General features: G+C 48.6%; 1 non-coding gene and 1 pseudogene across 1 annotated transcript; both read left to right on the top strand.

The window, feature by feature from the left end:
* Window positions 1-5,596: 5,596 nt before the first annotated feature.
* Window positions 5,597-8,017, top strand: LOC123137590 (uncharacterized protein At1g65710-like; annotated as a pseudogene).
* A 521-nt stretch (window positions 8,018-8,538) lies between these two features.
* Window positions 8,539-8,612, top strand: TRNAT-AGU (transfer RNA threonine (anticodon AGU)). Its single transcript has one exon. It is a non-coding gene; the product is annotated as a tRNA-Thr (tRNA).
* Window positions 8,613-16,187: the final 7,575 nt, after the last annotated feature.

The raw sequence follows: 16,187 nt of genomic DNA, 5'->3' as shown, positions 1-16,187 counted from the left end.
CATATTCTTCTAAGAGAAATATATGCAGCCATACTGTACCTAGTTAATAAACTTACCCCTGAGCCTGGCTTATTATATAGAGAAGGCAATGCGAAGGTACCGTGCAGAGGCTAGGCCTTGGATGCGGGTAGGCAGAGTGCGCAATTACAGTAGAAGCCAACAGGGCAACGCTTGGTACTCTAACTAGCCCTGTTATACCAAGTACTCCCTCTGTAAACTAATATAAGAGCGTTCAGATCACTACTTTAGTATTCTAAACGTTCTTATATTAGTTTACGGAGGGAGTAGTACGTATTTCTTAAGCAATCAGTTCTCAGCATCCATGCTCCTGGTTATGAAAAAAGAGCACGTTCTAGGATTTGCTAGCTAACTTAGTCACATCAGATATGTCATTATGATTTAAAATTTCTGTCATTAAAGTTGGAATAGTCTACAAGAGTACATGTGAACTGTTATTTTTCAGTATATAGTATGTATGGACCATTTCTTGTGTTGTTGTTGATTGCGAAATCTATTTCTCTAACACATTGATATTTTAGGGTTAGCAATACCCAGTACACAAACTATATTGCACCAAAAGGGCAAATCTGAATTTAGCCAAGACAATATGATGAAGGTTTTTGGAAGTTGCCAATTTATCTGCAACAAAACTACTTTTGTTCGTTTATAGAGTTATGCCATTCATTAAAACCCAAAAACATGGTCGGAGCAGAGGATTGGACCTTGTGAAACTCTCTAGGTAAGATTTCAATGTTGAGCGAGCAGATGTTTTTTTTTGAAACTAGGCAAAAGATTTGCCATTTTCATTAATTAAGAAGAGAGTATTGTTACAGAAATGCCGTTAAACGGCAAAAGCCTAAACGAATTACTCTCGCGACATTACATTGCTCAAATTCTTGGCATCGGCAATAGCCCAAATAGACATTTCTTCTTTGATGATCCGTGTGACGATCGCCACCGGCGCCGCCTTGCTGCTGAAGACGCGTGCATTCCGTTCCTTCCAAAGTTCCCACCCCACAAGAAGTAGCAGAGAAGATAAGGCCTTAACCGGTTGGGTGTTGTTCGAGAGTAGCTCATCCCACCAAGATTTAACTGTGCCGAATTGGTGCCAAGTAGCCGTGGGAATAGCAAGCCCGAGCCAGGAGAACACCTCATCCCAAACCCGGAGAGAGAACCTGCACTTGAAAAGAAGGTGGGTTGCTGACTCTTGCACCTGATTGCAAAGCGGGCACCGGTCACAGTTTGGCCATCCTCGGCGTTGCAGCCTATCCGCGGTCCAAATTCTGTTTTGATTGACTAACCAGGCGAAGAATTTGCATTTAGGAGGAGCCCAAGCCTTCCAAACCGAGACCTGAAAGCTAGAGTGGGTGAGTCCAGCGAACTGCGCCAAATATGCAGACTTAGCAGAGTAGTTGCCATCATTGGCGAGCTTCCACAAAATGCTATCTTTGACGCTCGGTTGGATGACAACACCCGCAAGCTTTTCCCACAGGGCCGAGAATTGCTGAAGATGCTCCAGCGTGAGGCCGCTTTGGGTGTCAATTTGAGCTATCCAATGATGATCCCTCAAGGCCTGGGCAACCGTTCCGCCTTTCTTGCGAGAAATCTCAAAGATCTTTGGTGCAATGTCCTTGGGTCTTATACCCTCTAGCCAAGACGACTCCCAGAAAATCGCTTTATTCCCATCACCAATCGTCACCTTGGTCGCAGCCGCAAAAAGATCACGGTTTGCAGCTGTGCACGGCGTCTCCTGACCACACCATGCCCTTGAGGGTTCATCACAGTCTAGCCAAAGCCACCGAAGCCGGAGGGCAGTGGCAAACTTGCCGAGATTGAGAATGCCAAGACCTCAATTAACCTTGCATTTGCCACCAGTAACCTTGCAAACTTGCTCCCAATTAACCTTGCATTTGCCATCAGTAACCTTGTCCGTTCCGGCCCAAAGGTAGGCACGTCGCAGCTTGTCAATTGCCTTTAGGACCTCCACCGGAAGGTCCAGCGGAGTGATGTGATAGATGGCCACCGCCATGAGAACCGCCTTGACCAAGGTCATGTGACCCGAGATAGCAACATGCTTGCCTTTCCAAGGCACCAATTTGCCAGCCGCCTTGTCCTCTAGCAGTTGTAAGTGAATCCTCTTAAGTCTCTTGATCGCGAGAGGGAGACCAAGGTAGCAGATAGGGAAGAAGGAACGACAGGCCGGGAAGGACTGAAGAATATCATCGAGGTCCACATTGGCACATCTGATGGGCGCAACAATACTTTTGGCGCACTTAGTGGACAAGCCCGTGGACTCACCAAAGGAAGCTAGCATGGTGGACAGGAATTGGACATCCTCCTTATAAGGGGCACAGAAAACAGCAGCATCATCGGCATACAGGGAGGCATGAATCCCCGCGTGCCTCCCAGGCAGGGGGTGAAGCTTCCCATGTGCAGTGGCTTTGTTGAGGATATGGTGAAGCGGGTCGATCGCGAGGACGAAGAGCAAAGGGGAAACGGGTCACCCTGTCTGAGGCCACAACCATGCTTGATGGGGTCGCCAGCAATTCCGTTTAGTAAGACTCTCGAGGATGCCGAGGAGAGGAGGGCCGAAACCCAGTCTCGGAAGCGAGGTAGGGAAACCATGGTGGCTCAACATCTCCAGCAAGTAGTCCCACCTAACAGAGTCGAATGCCTTCCTAATGTCAAGCTTGAATAGGAGCATGGGTTTTTTTGTGCGGTGAAATCTTCTCGCCGAATTCCGCACATACATAAAGTTGTCATGTATACTTCTCTTTTTTATGAAAGCACTCTGGGCAATGGAGACGATGTCGTTCATGTGGGAGCAAGCCTAGTGGCAAGAATCTTTGCAATGAGCTTGGCCACCGCATGGATTAGGCTAATTGGTCGGAAGGCAGAAATCTCCTCCGCTCCATCCTTCTTGGGAACGAGAGTAATATTCGCCGAGTTGAGCCAGTGAAAATTTCTAGTTTGAAGATTGGAGAAGCTATTGATCACGAGCAAGATGTCATCTTTAATAATCTCCCAACAACTTTTGAAGAATTATCCTGTAAAACCATCTGGGCCAGGTGCTTTGTCACTAGGGAGAGCAAAGATTGCAGCCTTCACTTCCTCTTCAGTAATTGCATCTCCAAGCATGGATAGATCATGGTCAGTACGGGGAATGGCTGCCCAGTTGATGGTCTTTGGGCGTGGGGCACCCCTCTTCATGATCTCAGAGAAATGCGAGTGGACAATATTCTTCTTGTGGTCATGATCCGTCACCCAGCCATTGCCCTGTTTGAGTCGGTGAATTAGATTTTTCCGTCTCCGACCATTAATCCTAAGGTGGAAATACCAGGTATTCGCATCACCCTCTTTGATGTTGGTGATCCGAGAGCTTTGCCTCTTCCTAGCTCTCTCTAGCACTGCAAGCCCCACCACTCTCCTCTTAAGTCTTTTCCGAAGATCCGCCTCCTCGGGACTAAGAATCCGCACATCTTGGGCCTCATCAAGGCGAAGGATGATCTCCAAGGCCATATGCAGTTGGACCTTGGCATTGGAGAAGAGGGTTCTGCTCCAAACTCGCAGTTTCTGACTGGTCTTCTTCAACTTCTGGAATAACCTTAGTAAAGGATCGTGGTGCTGGGAGGGCTCGTTCCACGCCTCTAGGATGACTTGCTGGAAGCCTGGCATGTTGGTCCAGAAGTTCTCAAATCGTGCAGATGTTTTGCCTTTCCAATACCATCTTGGATCGTGGATGACCGATGAATGTGCTGAAATCTGGCATTTGAAATTTGCTCATGAGGTTTTCATAATATTCAAGAAAAATCACTGTACTCTACAAGAAAAATCACTAGAGTAGTCTAAATATAAGTCTTTATAGGGATTCCACTAGGTGGACTACATACGGAGCAAAATGAATGAATCTACACTTAAAATGCATCTATATATATCCGTATAAGTCTTTGTAGAGATTCCACTATGAACCACATACGGATGTATATAGATGCATTTTAAGTGTATATTCATTTATTTTGTTCCGTATGTAGTCCATCTAGTGGAATCACTACAAAGACTTATATTTAGGAACGGAGGGAGTATTTAGGAACGGAGGGAGTATATAAACTAGTACTCCCTCCGTTCCAAAATAGATGACTCAACTTTGTACTAACATAGTACAAAGTTGAGTCATCTATTTTGGAACGGAGGGAGTACATCGATTCTGGGCTTGTTAACTTTAGGTTTCCTTTATTTGAAGCCCCCTGAGGTCTTGTTGGCGCAGTAGCCAGTCACTTAATCTACTCCATCCGTCTCAAAATTGTTGTCTTAGATTTGTATACATACAGATGTATCTATTTACATTTTAGTGCTAGATACATCCGTATCTAGATAAATCTAAGACAAGAATTTTGGGACGGATGAAGTATGTTTTTGTTCATGTTTCCAGTCGGTCCCCAATTACTTGTCTTAGATTTGTCTAGATACGAATGTATATAAACACTAAAGCGTGTCTAGATACACCCGTAATTTGGGAGTATGATACATACAGCAACAGTGCTCCTCAAGTCTCAGCATTGTTGTTTACAGAGGGCTCGAATGGCGAATTCAAATGAAGGGGCCACCAATATTAAAACACATACAGTACCGTCCTAGACGCATCCTGCATGTGGTTCATCCAGTATTCAAGTTCAACTCGACCAAACTACGGTACCGATGATGATGCCTTTGATGAGGTTTGCTGCCAGGGGCCCTGGCCTGTCATTGTGCGTGAGGCCTCCTGACTCTGGTTTAATCTGTCATGAGAACATGTGACCACTCAAATCTACTGCGTTTCATTGTTCCGCTGACACGTCTTCCATTCGCTTCCGTTGTGTTGCTGTTATGTTTTGAGGCTCAGTTGCTTTCAAAAAAAGGAGAAAGGGACAGGGCAAAAAAACGGTCAATTTGAGCTTCCAGCTTTTGATCTCTTGTTTGTTTACCTTGCCATGGCCCTAATCCAGATTTGTTACCGTGCATTCCCCCCCTCCCTCTCCGCCTTCCCAGTTCTGCTGACCCATACTGGGAAGAACCGGCAAGCCAGCAATCCATTCGAACGTACTCCCTCCGTTCGGAATTACTTGTCTCGAAAATGGATGTATCTAGAATACTCGGAAAGGGAGTATCACTCACTGCGGGTGGTCCCGTCCCGTTGCAAATGCCAACCATGATTGCCACCTGGGGCATCAGCCCCACGACCTGGGCTGATGCTTCTTGCACGGCCAACACACGAGACGAGAGTTAAAGAAGATGACCTGATGATCAATGACCTGATGATGTACTGGGCTCACGTGCCCACCATTTGTCACACCCGTCACGTGATTAGGTGACACGATCTGACCCCCCACCCTGGCTCTGGTGCGATCGCGCAATTAATTAACGCTCCGATCCGATTTGATCCGATCAAAAGTGGAAGCATTGAGCGAGGAGAGGTCGATGGCATGCATGCACACGGGCTCCTCTCCAACGGTCGGCTCGGCTGCTCCTGCCGTTGGTTCGTTCGTTGGAAAGAAAACTAGTAATTTTACTGGGCGCAACGGTCGGATCCTTCTGGGCGGATGACGGCGCCAAAAGGGATCCATCTTTCCACGAGCGTGTGTGCATCTGCGCCCCCCTCGCTCGTAGCGTTTGAATCCCGGCGGATACGGGTTCGAGATGATGAGCCAATCGGAGCCAGGCCCCACCTAAGCAAAGCTTCCAACTCCAACGGGCACCACCGCGAGAGAGGATTTCAAATCTCACCTCAAGCTGTGACCGTCCGTCATCGTCACCACCGAGTACTAACACGAAGCACCACGCACACCGATCACGTACTTAATCCCCCCTCACACTCCCCCCGAAGCTCTGCATAAATACCAGCTCCACGCCTTCCAACCCCAGACTTTCCATTCCTTGCATCCGGAGCTCGCCAACAATCCGTAGTTCCGACGAGTCACCACCATGGGGCTCTGTTTCAGCAAGAAGCAGCAGGACAAGCCACCGCCGCCGAGCGCCCCTGCGGCCACCACCAAGCCCAAGAAGCCTGCCAAGGTCGCCGCAGCCGCGGTGGTCGCCGGCGATGAGAAGGCCAAGAAGGCGCCGCAGCCGAGGAGGGCGTCCAACGCGGACGAGTCTGCCGCGGCCGGCAAGAAGGCGGCGCCGATCGTCGTGAAGGCCAACAAGGCGGCCGCGGGCGGGGAGGAGGAGAAGAAGGTGGAGCAGGCGAGGCCGGTGGTGGTGGTGGCCAAGGGGCCGATGCCGGTGCGCACGTCCAGCTGCACCAAGGAGGAGGTGGACGCCATCCTCATCCAGTGCGGCCGCCTCAGCCGGAGCTCGTCCGGGAGCGAGACGAGGGGCGGGCACCGCTCCAAGAGGAGCTCCGACTTTGATCCGTCCGGGGCCGGAGGCGCGGACGAGGAGGGCGACTGGGAGAGGAACGGGGTCCCCGTGTCCAGGCCGTCGCCCCACCGGGGCTCGCCGCAGAGGAAGCGCTCGGGGAGCCGGGAGAGGACCGGCGGAGGGAGCCGCCGTTCCGGCGAGGGAGAAGGGCCGCGCACCGTCGCCCGCGGCCGCGCCCGGGAAGAGGTGCGCGTCTCCGCGATCGAGCTCGCCTGCGAGGGTGGCCGCGGCCAATGAGAATGCTGGAGGGGGACAGAAGACGGCGGGGCAAACGCCGGCGCTGAGCCGGAGCTCGTCAAGGAAGGCCGAGCAGTCGCCGCTCCGGCGCAGCCCCATGGCCGAGATCGACGAGAATTCCCTCCGCAATAACAACAGCAGCACCAATACCAAGACCCAGAAGGTAAGAAACAAGCAAAGTTCGAATTTTAACGCCATTTCTTTTGTAACTCCACGACTTAACATTCGATCAGCCGCTCACAATCTTCAAACTGATTCAGAAATCGACTGAGATTACTGTCGCCACCCCGACCCGGAAGACCACGGAGCGCGCAAAGGAGCAGAGTTCTCAGAAAGAGAAGGCGGAGGAGACCATGGTTGCGGTGTCAGAGACTAGAGCGCCTTCGTCCAAGACCACCGAGACGCGCACGGTGAGCATCGTGGCCGAGACCCCAGGACGGAGGTCAGGCCGCCGTTCGCGCCGGGCGTCGCGCGACTTCGACCAGAACCCCGGCTTGTACGCCAGCCATCTCCTCGAGGACATCCAGAACTACCACACCTCCGCTACGGCCACCCCCGGAACGCCGCCATCCTTCACGCTACCGGCCTGCGTCTCCAAGGCGCAGTCCATCGTCGACGCCGTCGCCGACCTCAACTCCTCATCGTCAGAGAGCCGCACCTGCGAGCCCGATCGGAGCGTCGACGACAAGGCCTCTGTCAACGCGGCGGCCGGCGGGGATGACCTTGACGCGCCGAGCGTGCACAGGTACGTGTCGGTGCGGGACATCCGTGGCCGCGGGGAGATGGAGCTGCAGGAGTCCGCGGGGAGCAACAGCCTCTCCGGCAACCTGTGGACGCCGTCGTGCGAGTCCACGGACCGGACGTGGAGCGGCTCGCGGTCGTCGAACAACGGCGACGAGGTCGTCGAGCAGGTCCCTAGCCACCACAGTGGCGCGCGCAGCCCGGTGAACCGGCCCAGGCAGAGCAAGCAGAGGGCGGCTGCGCAGCTGGAGCCAAGCGGCCGGTCGCGCACCGGCAACTCCGGCGTCAATGCTCACCGTGGACGCAGCGCTCACCGCGGCAGCGGCAGCGTGGCGAGCGGCCGATCGGGCGTCCGTGGCGTCTCGGCGAGCACGTAGTGAGGGAGATTAGGCAAGATGTGTGAGATGGCAGTGTTGCTAGCGGCAAGACGGATTGCCGCTTTCACGGTCAGATCTCAAGTGTTTGTTTTTGTGTTGCGATGCATTCTTCAGATGTAGTCTTGCTAACGTTATCAATTTAGACCATGCTATCATTATCTGGGAGCAAACCTGTATCCTCTATTCAGGCCTGTTGATCTGATGATCAGTTCTGGGCTCTGGATTACTGAGCCATATGGATCAGAGAAGAGCTTTTCTCGAGTTTCTGATGCCTTGCTTCCCATTATGCAGAAACATTTTTGTCTGGTCTCTCACTATGCAGAAATGATTGGCATATACGTGTACCAGCAGAAACATTTTTGTCTTAAAAAAAGATCGTCATTTTTACAGATTATGTGCAAGGTTAACGGTAAAACAGAAGCTGTCATGGTCACACGAGCTTTGGTGATTTGGGCATTTAACATTAAAAAAAAAAGACTGTATACGTTGTTTTTAAAGGTTCCCATGGAGAAATGAACACCAAGAATTCATAGCTCAGTTGGTTAGAGCACCCGAGTTCAACTCTCACACGGAGCAATGCTATTCTTACGTACAAAAAGTTTACACACAAGTTCATTTTGTGGCAGTTAGCTAAAATCAGTGAAGCGGTTCCCATCTGTAACTTGTACAAAATGCTATTCTTGAATTCACAAGAGGAGCTTTTGGGGTCGATATGTGCTGGTGCAATCGAATAAAAAATGACATAATAATTATATCTTATAAGTAACCATGGAAAATTCGTCAGCTGGCTTTCATAGCTCAGTTGGTTAGAGCACCCGTTTAGTAAGCGGGAGGTCTTGAGTTCAACTCTCAATGAAAGCAATTATTTTTGTAATTCTACAGAGCTTTGTTCAGACTGATATAGCATTAAAACCTGCTCGTTTTCTCTTTTTGATTGTTCGGAAGGCACAAGCCCCAAAAATCGGTGGATCAGTCTGCATGCAGCTAAATTCTGAATTGGTCTAGAGAAAAAGAAAAAAGGAAGAAGACGAAGAAAAATAGGGACTTAGCAGGTTGGTACGCACTTCTTGCAGACCATGACGCACTTGGTGGCCGGCGGGACGCGGGCGAGGCGTGACCGCGCCGTGTAGCACCTCTTGCCGCAGACCACCATCCTCCGCCGGCACGTCGCCGCGGGGACGCACTTCGCCGGCGCGCCTTTCCTGAGCCCTCGCCCCTGTCTGGCCCTGATGATGACCAGCTTTGTCTCGTTGGCCGCGGCCAGCCGCCAGCCGCCCTCCGCTTCCCGCTGGTGCAGGAGGACGTCCACCGACGGCTCACGGCCGAGAGCGGCGACGGCGAGCGAAACCACGATCAACATCAAGCAAGCCGTCTTCATCGTCAACTACGTGGAGATTACGAGTTCCCTCTGTGTGTGCATGTTGGAGTTTTAAGAGAGAGCAAGGAGGCACTGTCAGTGTGCAAGTGTGCATGAGCTACCTACCTAATCTGTACCAGGGGGACATCTGTTGCAGTGGCGAAATTGGGTGTGGATCCAGTTCGAATCGGTTATGATTGAAAAAAAAATTATGTACGCTTTTCTAGAATGTTTAGATCACTATATTAGTTATCTATAAATGCTCTTATATTTCTTTATGAAGGGAGTACTAAAATATTATGATTGAAAAAAATACTAGTACTATTTTTTTCCAATGTAACAAAAATACTGCAACGAATTCTTTTTTGGGTGAATATGAAAATTGTTCACTTGCAACAATCTCTGCGAAAAGCCATGGGTTGTTTCTTCCGTGTTAACTCTTGCCAAGCTAAACCCAACAAAGTTGATAATCACATAGCCGAGGAAAGGAGTCCCTCTCCTCCAAAGAATGGAAGTTGGGGGTTCCGCAACACCTCAACTTCTCGAGAGAGGTGGAAGCGGAACTAGGATGAGGGGATCATGGCAGTTCTAAAGAAAGCACCGCTAAAGAAAGCTCCCCGCCGAAAGAAGAGTAGGTGGAGTGGTAGTCCGTCAAAAAACATTTTTGAAGATATGCTGAAACCATCATGAAGGTGCACATGAAGCAGGCCAACCCAACACACATCAAAGCATAAGGGTACTATCTGCAACAATATCCGCCAACCATTTACCCCCCTCAAGGCCTTAACATATTTTCAGATACCCGTGGCTGCAAGTACAACGAAGATTTGATGAATGCAACCTCGAACCTCTCTAAAATCATGTACATGGTCTATAATCAAGTGAGGGCATGTGATGAGAAGAAAGTAAACCTGCAATGAATCAAGCCATCATCAACATACTTCACTGCCGTTGAATGATCAAGCCTAAAATTATGTTATTTGGCACCTCCCTATCTAGTAGCATCTCATAATTACTTTATTGTACACTTGTTGTCTCTACCTAGTAGCATGTTAATTTTCTAAATTTAGTTGCAAAGCGTGCTATTACATGCCAAGAGCAATTATAGTTGTATTCGTTGGTGTGAAGCTTGGTAATAAAGCAATGAGTGCGCAGAGCTCCCTTTTGATTCCTATTATTTCATAGTCTAAGGTATGAACTCTCTTTATAGCTCTCTCTATGTTATGAGGTCATGACTGACAACATTGAAAGTTTTATAAATCAAGACTACTGAGGTGTTTAACTGAGCTATATCTGCCGACTTTATTGAATCATGAACCTTGATATGCTAGTAGAGAATGACACATGCAGATATATTATTTCCATATTTTTGGCAATTTGCAAACTATTTTGTGTTAGTAGAGCTGAGGATGGAAGACAACTAGATATCCATATGTCGGTGTCTTTTCCATTTATGGATCCTCTAGTATCCATCTATATTTGTTATAAATAGTGCCATGATGGATGAAGCTGAGGAGGGGGGAGGAGGATCTCAAGAGTCTATGAGCTTTATTATATCTCAACCATCTATTGTTGGCTTCCAAGAGGGGACCCATGGAATGCTTTCTGGCTTTTATAATAATCAGGTTCCACGGGTGGAAGAAGATGGAGGCACAACCTATAAGAATGACCTCGAGGATCTCTCGAATCATAGGAGGCCGTGAAAGGGTGATGAATAGAGTTGCCAGAAGATTAATTGAACAAGTTGATGGAGGTTCCAAAATCATTGATGATAACTCTTTCACTACTATTCGCAAAAAAGAACTCTTTCTCTGTTCTTTCTAATGATGAAATTATGAGTAAAGCTTTAGAAAAGGGTGTAGGTTGTAATAATCTAGATTTAGATACTCTTAATCTTGTTACTGATCTGGAATATGCTAGATTTAACATTCATAGTCAGAGTAGTGTTGAGGAGGATAAGAATATTGGTCATGTCAAGTTTCTGAAATGGAAGGGGGTGTGAATAATATTGAAGATGACTTCATAGTGGTGGTGTCCAAATCTAATCGAAAAAAGATAGAAAAAATGCAGAGTGAGAGCAAGAAAAACATATTCTTATGAAGAATGGTTGTGTGCAGACTAAAAGCATGTCAAAAAAAGGGGCCCTGATGGCAACTGTCCATCCTTTGCCTGGGGAGTTATCTCCTGTCGTGGTTAGAAAATAATAATAAATACAAATGATAAAGCCTCACATGGAATTGTAAGGGTTGTGGGAAGAAAGGTTTAGCTACAAGCCTGGTGGAGATTATGAAAGATAATGAGGTGAACCTTGTGGGTTTGCAGGACCAGTGGGAGGCGGAAACCCCCGTCAATCGAATCTACCACCAAAGAAAACTCGACAGGGTGTGGGACATAGGGTGGATGATCGACGCGCTGGAAGGTGATCATGACATCGGACCACTCCAGGAGGTCGGTCGGAGCGACCACAGATCGCCAGCTCCACAGTCATCCTTATTCCCATGATTGGGTCAGTTATGGGATAGATGGCATTGTGGGGTGCGGGAATCAGGGAGTCCGCAGTGTTACCATCATTACTGCTACAGTGATTGCTGAGGTGCACGCGGGATTTAGGGAGATCTGCTGCAGAATTAAAACTTGAATCCTAGCTGATGATGAGTCCAATTCATGTCATGATTTTGATAGTTATTTTGTGCTACATGGTAGGTTTTGTGGGATTTTATCGCCTTCACGCATCTCTTTTGTCGGTATTCCACAAGTAACACCTTTTGGAGTAAATAATACTTTATAAAGGAATCCAAGAAAATGGTGGCGAAATCACATATTTAATGTGATAATCAACTACCATAAAAGATTGAAGCAAAGGGATCGAAGAAGGAGTCTATGCGACGCCTCCAAAGCCAAAGACGGTGTTCCATACGAGTGCGCCCACTTGTATGGCCGGTCGTATGAGGTTACAGGGCCGTTACCTCGTCCACTAATTCCACCCCGTGAAATCATATCGGGGATCAGATGAACAGACACCAGAAACTCATCCAGAAGGCAGAACACTAGCCTCTGGAGATCATCTGAAGGAGGAATTGGCATGGAGGAGATCTCCATCTTGACCGCCAAACACAAGGGGGCTACAACATTGTAACACCCCTAGTGTCATGCTACAGTGACCACATGCTAATGTGCCATGTCATCATAATCATCATCATTAATTGCATTAAGAAATAATTCAACTCTCAAACCCTAGTCAAGTTCAAAAAAATCAAATTTAATGTGAGAATTTAAATTCACACACATGGTGGGAAATTAGTTCATAATTTTGTAAATAGTCACTAAGTAATTGTCTTGGAGAAACCAATATTATTTGAAATATTAAATTGCCCCTAACCTATTTAAAACAGTGCCTAAACATCCTCATTTAAACCAATTGTATTTAAACAAAATGTAAATGAATTCAATTAATCCCCAAACTTTTTGTGGCAGTACTAAATAATGTCTAGTATTTGATTTGACAATTTACATATTTTAGAAAAGTTATTTGATGGTCAAACAAATTGCAAACAGAAGCTAAAAGGCAAGGCCGAAATAAAAAAAAAGAGGAGCACTCATAGTGGAGATGGGCTCTAGGTCAACACTGGAGGCCCAACCCACCATTGTGCCTCCTTCAACCTCTCGCTGTGGACGTTCCGCGTCCGTCCAGAGTGTAGATGTCGTGCTATCGGCCATCCCGCGCTCGAAGGGGTGGGTGAGGACTCCCCCTCGATGCTGCTCTCTCCCCCATCAATCCTAGTTCCCCCATTCTCCCCCAAAGCGTCATTTTCTTCTCCCTAACGCTCGCCGGCCTCTGCCGCTGCCGTGCCTCCATCATTATCATGGCCACGGGATACTCCCTGCCATGCCACCATGTCTACGAGACGTAGGTCGTTGTTCGCAACCTCTGCGTGGACTGCCCGAGCTGGATGGCCAAGACAACGCCGCATCCGCCGATTCCCTCCGTCGGTGACCTTCACTTCATCTCTTCGATTCGCGCTGCTCCGACCGCCCGCATCATCCCCGAGCTCAAGTAGACCTCACTCTGAGCTCCGCTCTCACCCCTGCATCTTCTTGGGCTTGGATTCAAGCTCGAGCATGCCTTTCCATCAATGGTCACCGCTAGTTGCCGCCGTCGTTCTCGCTGCTGCTGTTGTACTCTTCCAGCGTCGAGTTGCCGCTGTTGTTGTGCTCTGGGGGCGTGAGTACTCATCCAAAGTACTCGCAAGACTTACATCAGATCTAGACTCCCTATGCATCGGTATCAATAAAAGGGGTAGTATCTATGGACTAAACTGCAGAATGCCAGAATAGGGGGGGGGGCTCATAAGTTGTCCTGTTAACATGGACACAACTATTCGAATAGATAAACCTCCCTGCAGGGGTGCAACACATTACCCGTGGCAGCCTGATTTTTGGCCCTTTCTTTTTCTTTTGTTTCTCCGAGGTTTTTGCCTGAGTTTTCTTTTTTCCGTGGCTTTGTGGCCTGGAAACTGAAGAAGATGCCCTCTTCTTTATTTCCAGAGTGGCTTGTCATTCCCAAATCTTTCCCTAGACACTCTCATTTTCATCCTAGCCCAAATCTCAATATTCTTTTTATTGGGAATATTCCTTTTCTATAAAAGGAATAACTCAAATTGCCCTAGGTTGTGAAGCAACCTCTATTTTCATCACTCCTAAAATTCCCAAATAATTCTCATAAATTTTTTGTGTCCTATCTTTCTCAAATATGGCAAAATATTTTATTTTTCATGTTTATCTTCATCCACAAATAAATCATTTCCTATTCTGCCCTAAATGGCACATTGTGAAGCAAGTGTCATTTTCCTTTGTCCAATTGACCTCAAACTCCTTGGACATATATTCATGTCCATATCTTTGCTACATGCCAAAATGCAACCTCATTTGCTTAGTAGTTATTTAATTATGATTTTTCAAAGTTTCTGTCCAAAAAGAAGTTTTGTGAAGGAGGTACAAGCTAGGCATATCCAAATGAGTTGACATTTTGCACAATCCTTCATATCATCATATCATATCCCTCCACCAAAGTAGAGCTCATGTCCTGCCTCCATGTGGGCTCATCCTAAATTCTTAGATTTTGCCCAAAATTTCAGTTTGTGACGCAAGTATATTTTATCTTGCTCCATTATGGCTACAAATTTTTCTAGGCCTTATCTTTTCCATATAACCTCCCTCCACCAAGTTGTGGCTCAATCCCTTTGTCCATTTGCCCAGTGGAATTTTTCCAAGTTTCTGGTTAGAATAAATCTTTCTGAAGCAAGTGCTATTTTGGTTCATCCGAATGGCATGAAACTCCTTGGGCATCTTAATATATTCAAATCATTGGGCCATAACCATTTTCAGCTCAATTGATGCAACTATGTGAGTGCATCATCGAAATCACCATTTCTAGCCATTATGGCACTTTCTACAGCAACCCTCATCTAAACTCTTTCTCTTAGTCTATTTTCGGTGATCAGCATCACTAGTGTTTGATAATCACCAGACAAATTATTTACTGAGTTACCTAGCTGGTGTCCCCACCGCACAGCACAAACACTTGGCTGCTGGTTTGCTTTAGGGTCTTCTGCAAATCTCTTCTTTGCCCCTGGACCAAATTATTTCCTCATTTAGACTAAGGGCACTAGGGTCAATCCAGTAGACATGGTCGGCCTGGACAAAACGCGGAGTTTGCTCCAGTGCGCGTGGTGATCACGCTGATGTCATGCAAATTGCATGCTCTGGCTTCTTCCCACCCCTGTTCTCGTCGGCTCCCTCCTCGTCTCGACGTCCATTCATGTCCTGGAGCTTCCCCGTGATGCCCTACGCCTATCTACATTGATGGCTCGTCGTGGTTCGCCATAAATGAGCCGCAAATGCCATGCCCATGTGATGCCCAACCACTGACCTCCATTAGAGCACTGCTCAAGCTCGCTAGCGATGCTCCAGAGCCTTCCCCTCGGCTATATAAGCGTGCCCTGAATCCTCCCGCAGCTCACAAGTCCCTCCCCTGCCTCATTTTCCCACCGGAGTCCTCGGTCCCCTCCTCTTTTCGCCGGAGTTTGTCTCGGCCGCCGCGGTTCCTCCTTGGTTCCGACGAGCTCGAGCCTCCTCTCCTCCTCTGGAGTTGTCCAATAGCTTCCCCACATCTATGCGAGTCGCCCCAACCCCTTTCCCCTCGCCGGGGTGCACCATGGCCGTGGCCTCCACGTTCGGCCGTCGCCGTCGCCTCTCGGCCGCCTCTCCATCTCGGCCAACCGGAGCTCCTCCCTCTCTCCCGTCACCACCACGAGTCTCCCCACAGCCCCACGGTCCGCCCAGAATCCTCACCATGTCGTTGGGGCTGCTGCCTCGTCGTCAACCGCCTCCACCGCCGCTTCTTTGTCCGCCTTTGTCGCCGCGGCCTCCCCTCCTCTCCACTCCACCCCGACGCTGTCTGATCCTCTGAATGGGTGTGGGCCGGCCCCGTGGTCCCGTCGGTGTGCTCGACCGGGCCGAAGCTGGCCGGAGCCGGCCGGCCCCTTCGCTGGAGCCCGCCTCTGCTTCGCCTCTGCCTCGCCTCTGTCTCGGTCGGGGCCCGAGCGAGGTAGAAGACGACGCCCAGCTAGCTCCTCCCCTGACCGCGTGGGACCCGCCTGTAAGTGGCCCAACGCCCAGGTCCACGTGGATAAGTGGAAGCGTATTTCTCATTTTACGCATCTGCCTTATCCACTCAGGGACCTGTTTGCTGAAGAAATTTTCACAGTTAGTCCCTGATCTTCTATACCTCATAACTCTGCAACTGTAGCTCCGTTTGAGGTGAATCCAACGATCACTTCTTTGTTTCGTCGAGCCCATTCTATTGGTCACACTTTCACCATGTGTTAACATTCTAAAAAAATACCATTTTGCCCTTGCACGTAAATAGCCCGTCCAGGAGAGGACTGTTTCCGGCGAATCTTTCCGCGGCTTCACCACACTTCTTCCCGGTGCCTTCTTCATCCCCAGGAAAGCCACACTACCCACTTGCATGATAGTCATGCTTTAGACATGGTTTTCAACTTGAATCTTTATTAAAT

Source organism: Triticum aestivum, chromosome 6B (assembly GCF_018294505.1).
Source record: "Triticum aestivum cultivar Chinese Spring chromosome 6B, IWGSC CS RefSeq v2.1, whole genome shotgun sequence".
NCBI lineage: Eukaryota > Viridiplantae > Streptophyta > Magnoliopsida > Poales > Poaceae > Triticum > Triticum aestivum.
Note: the sequence above shows the minus strand (reverse complement) of the source record. Positions and strands in the feature narration are given on the sequence as shown.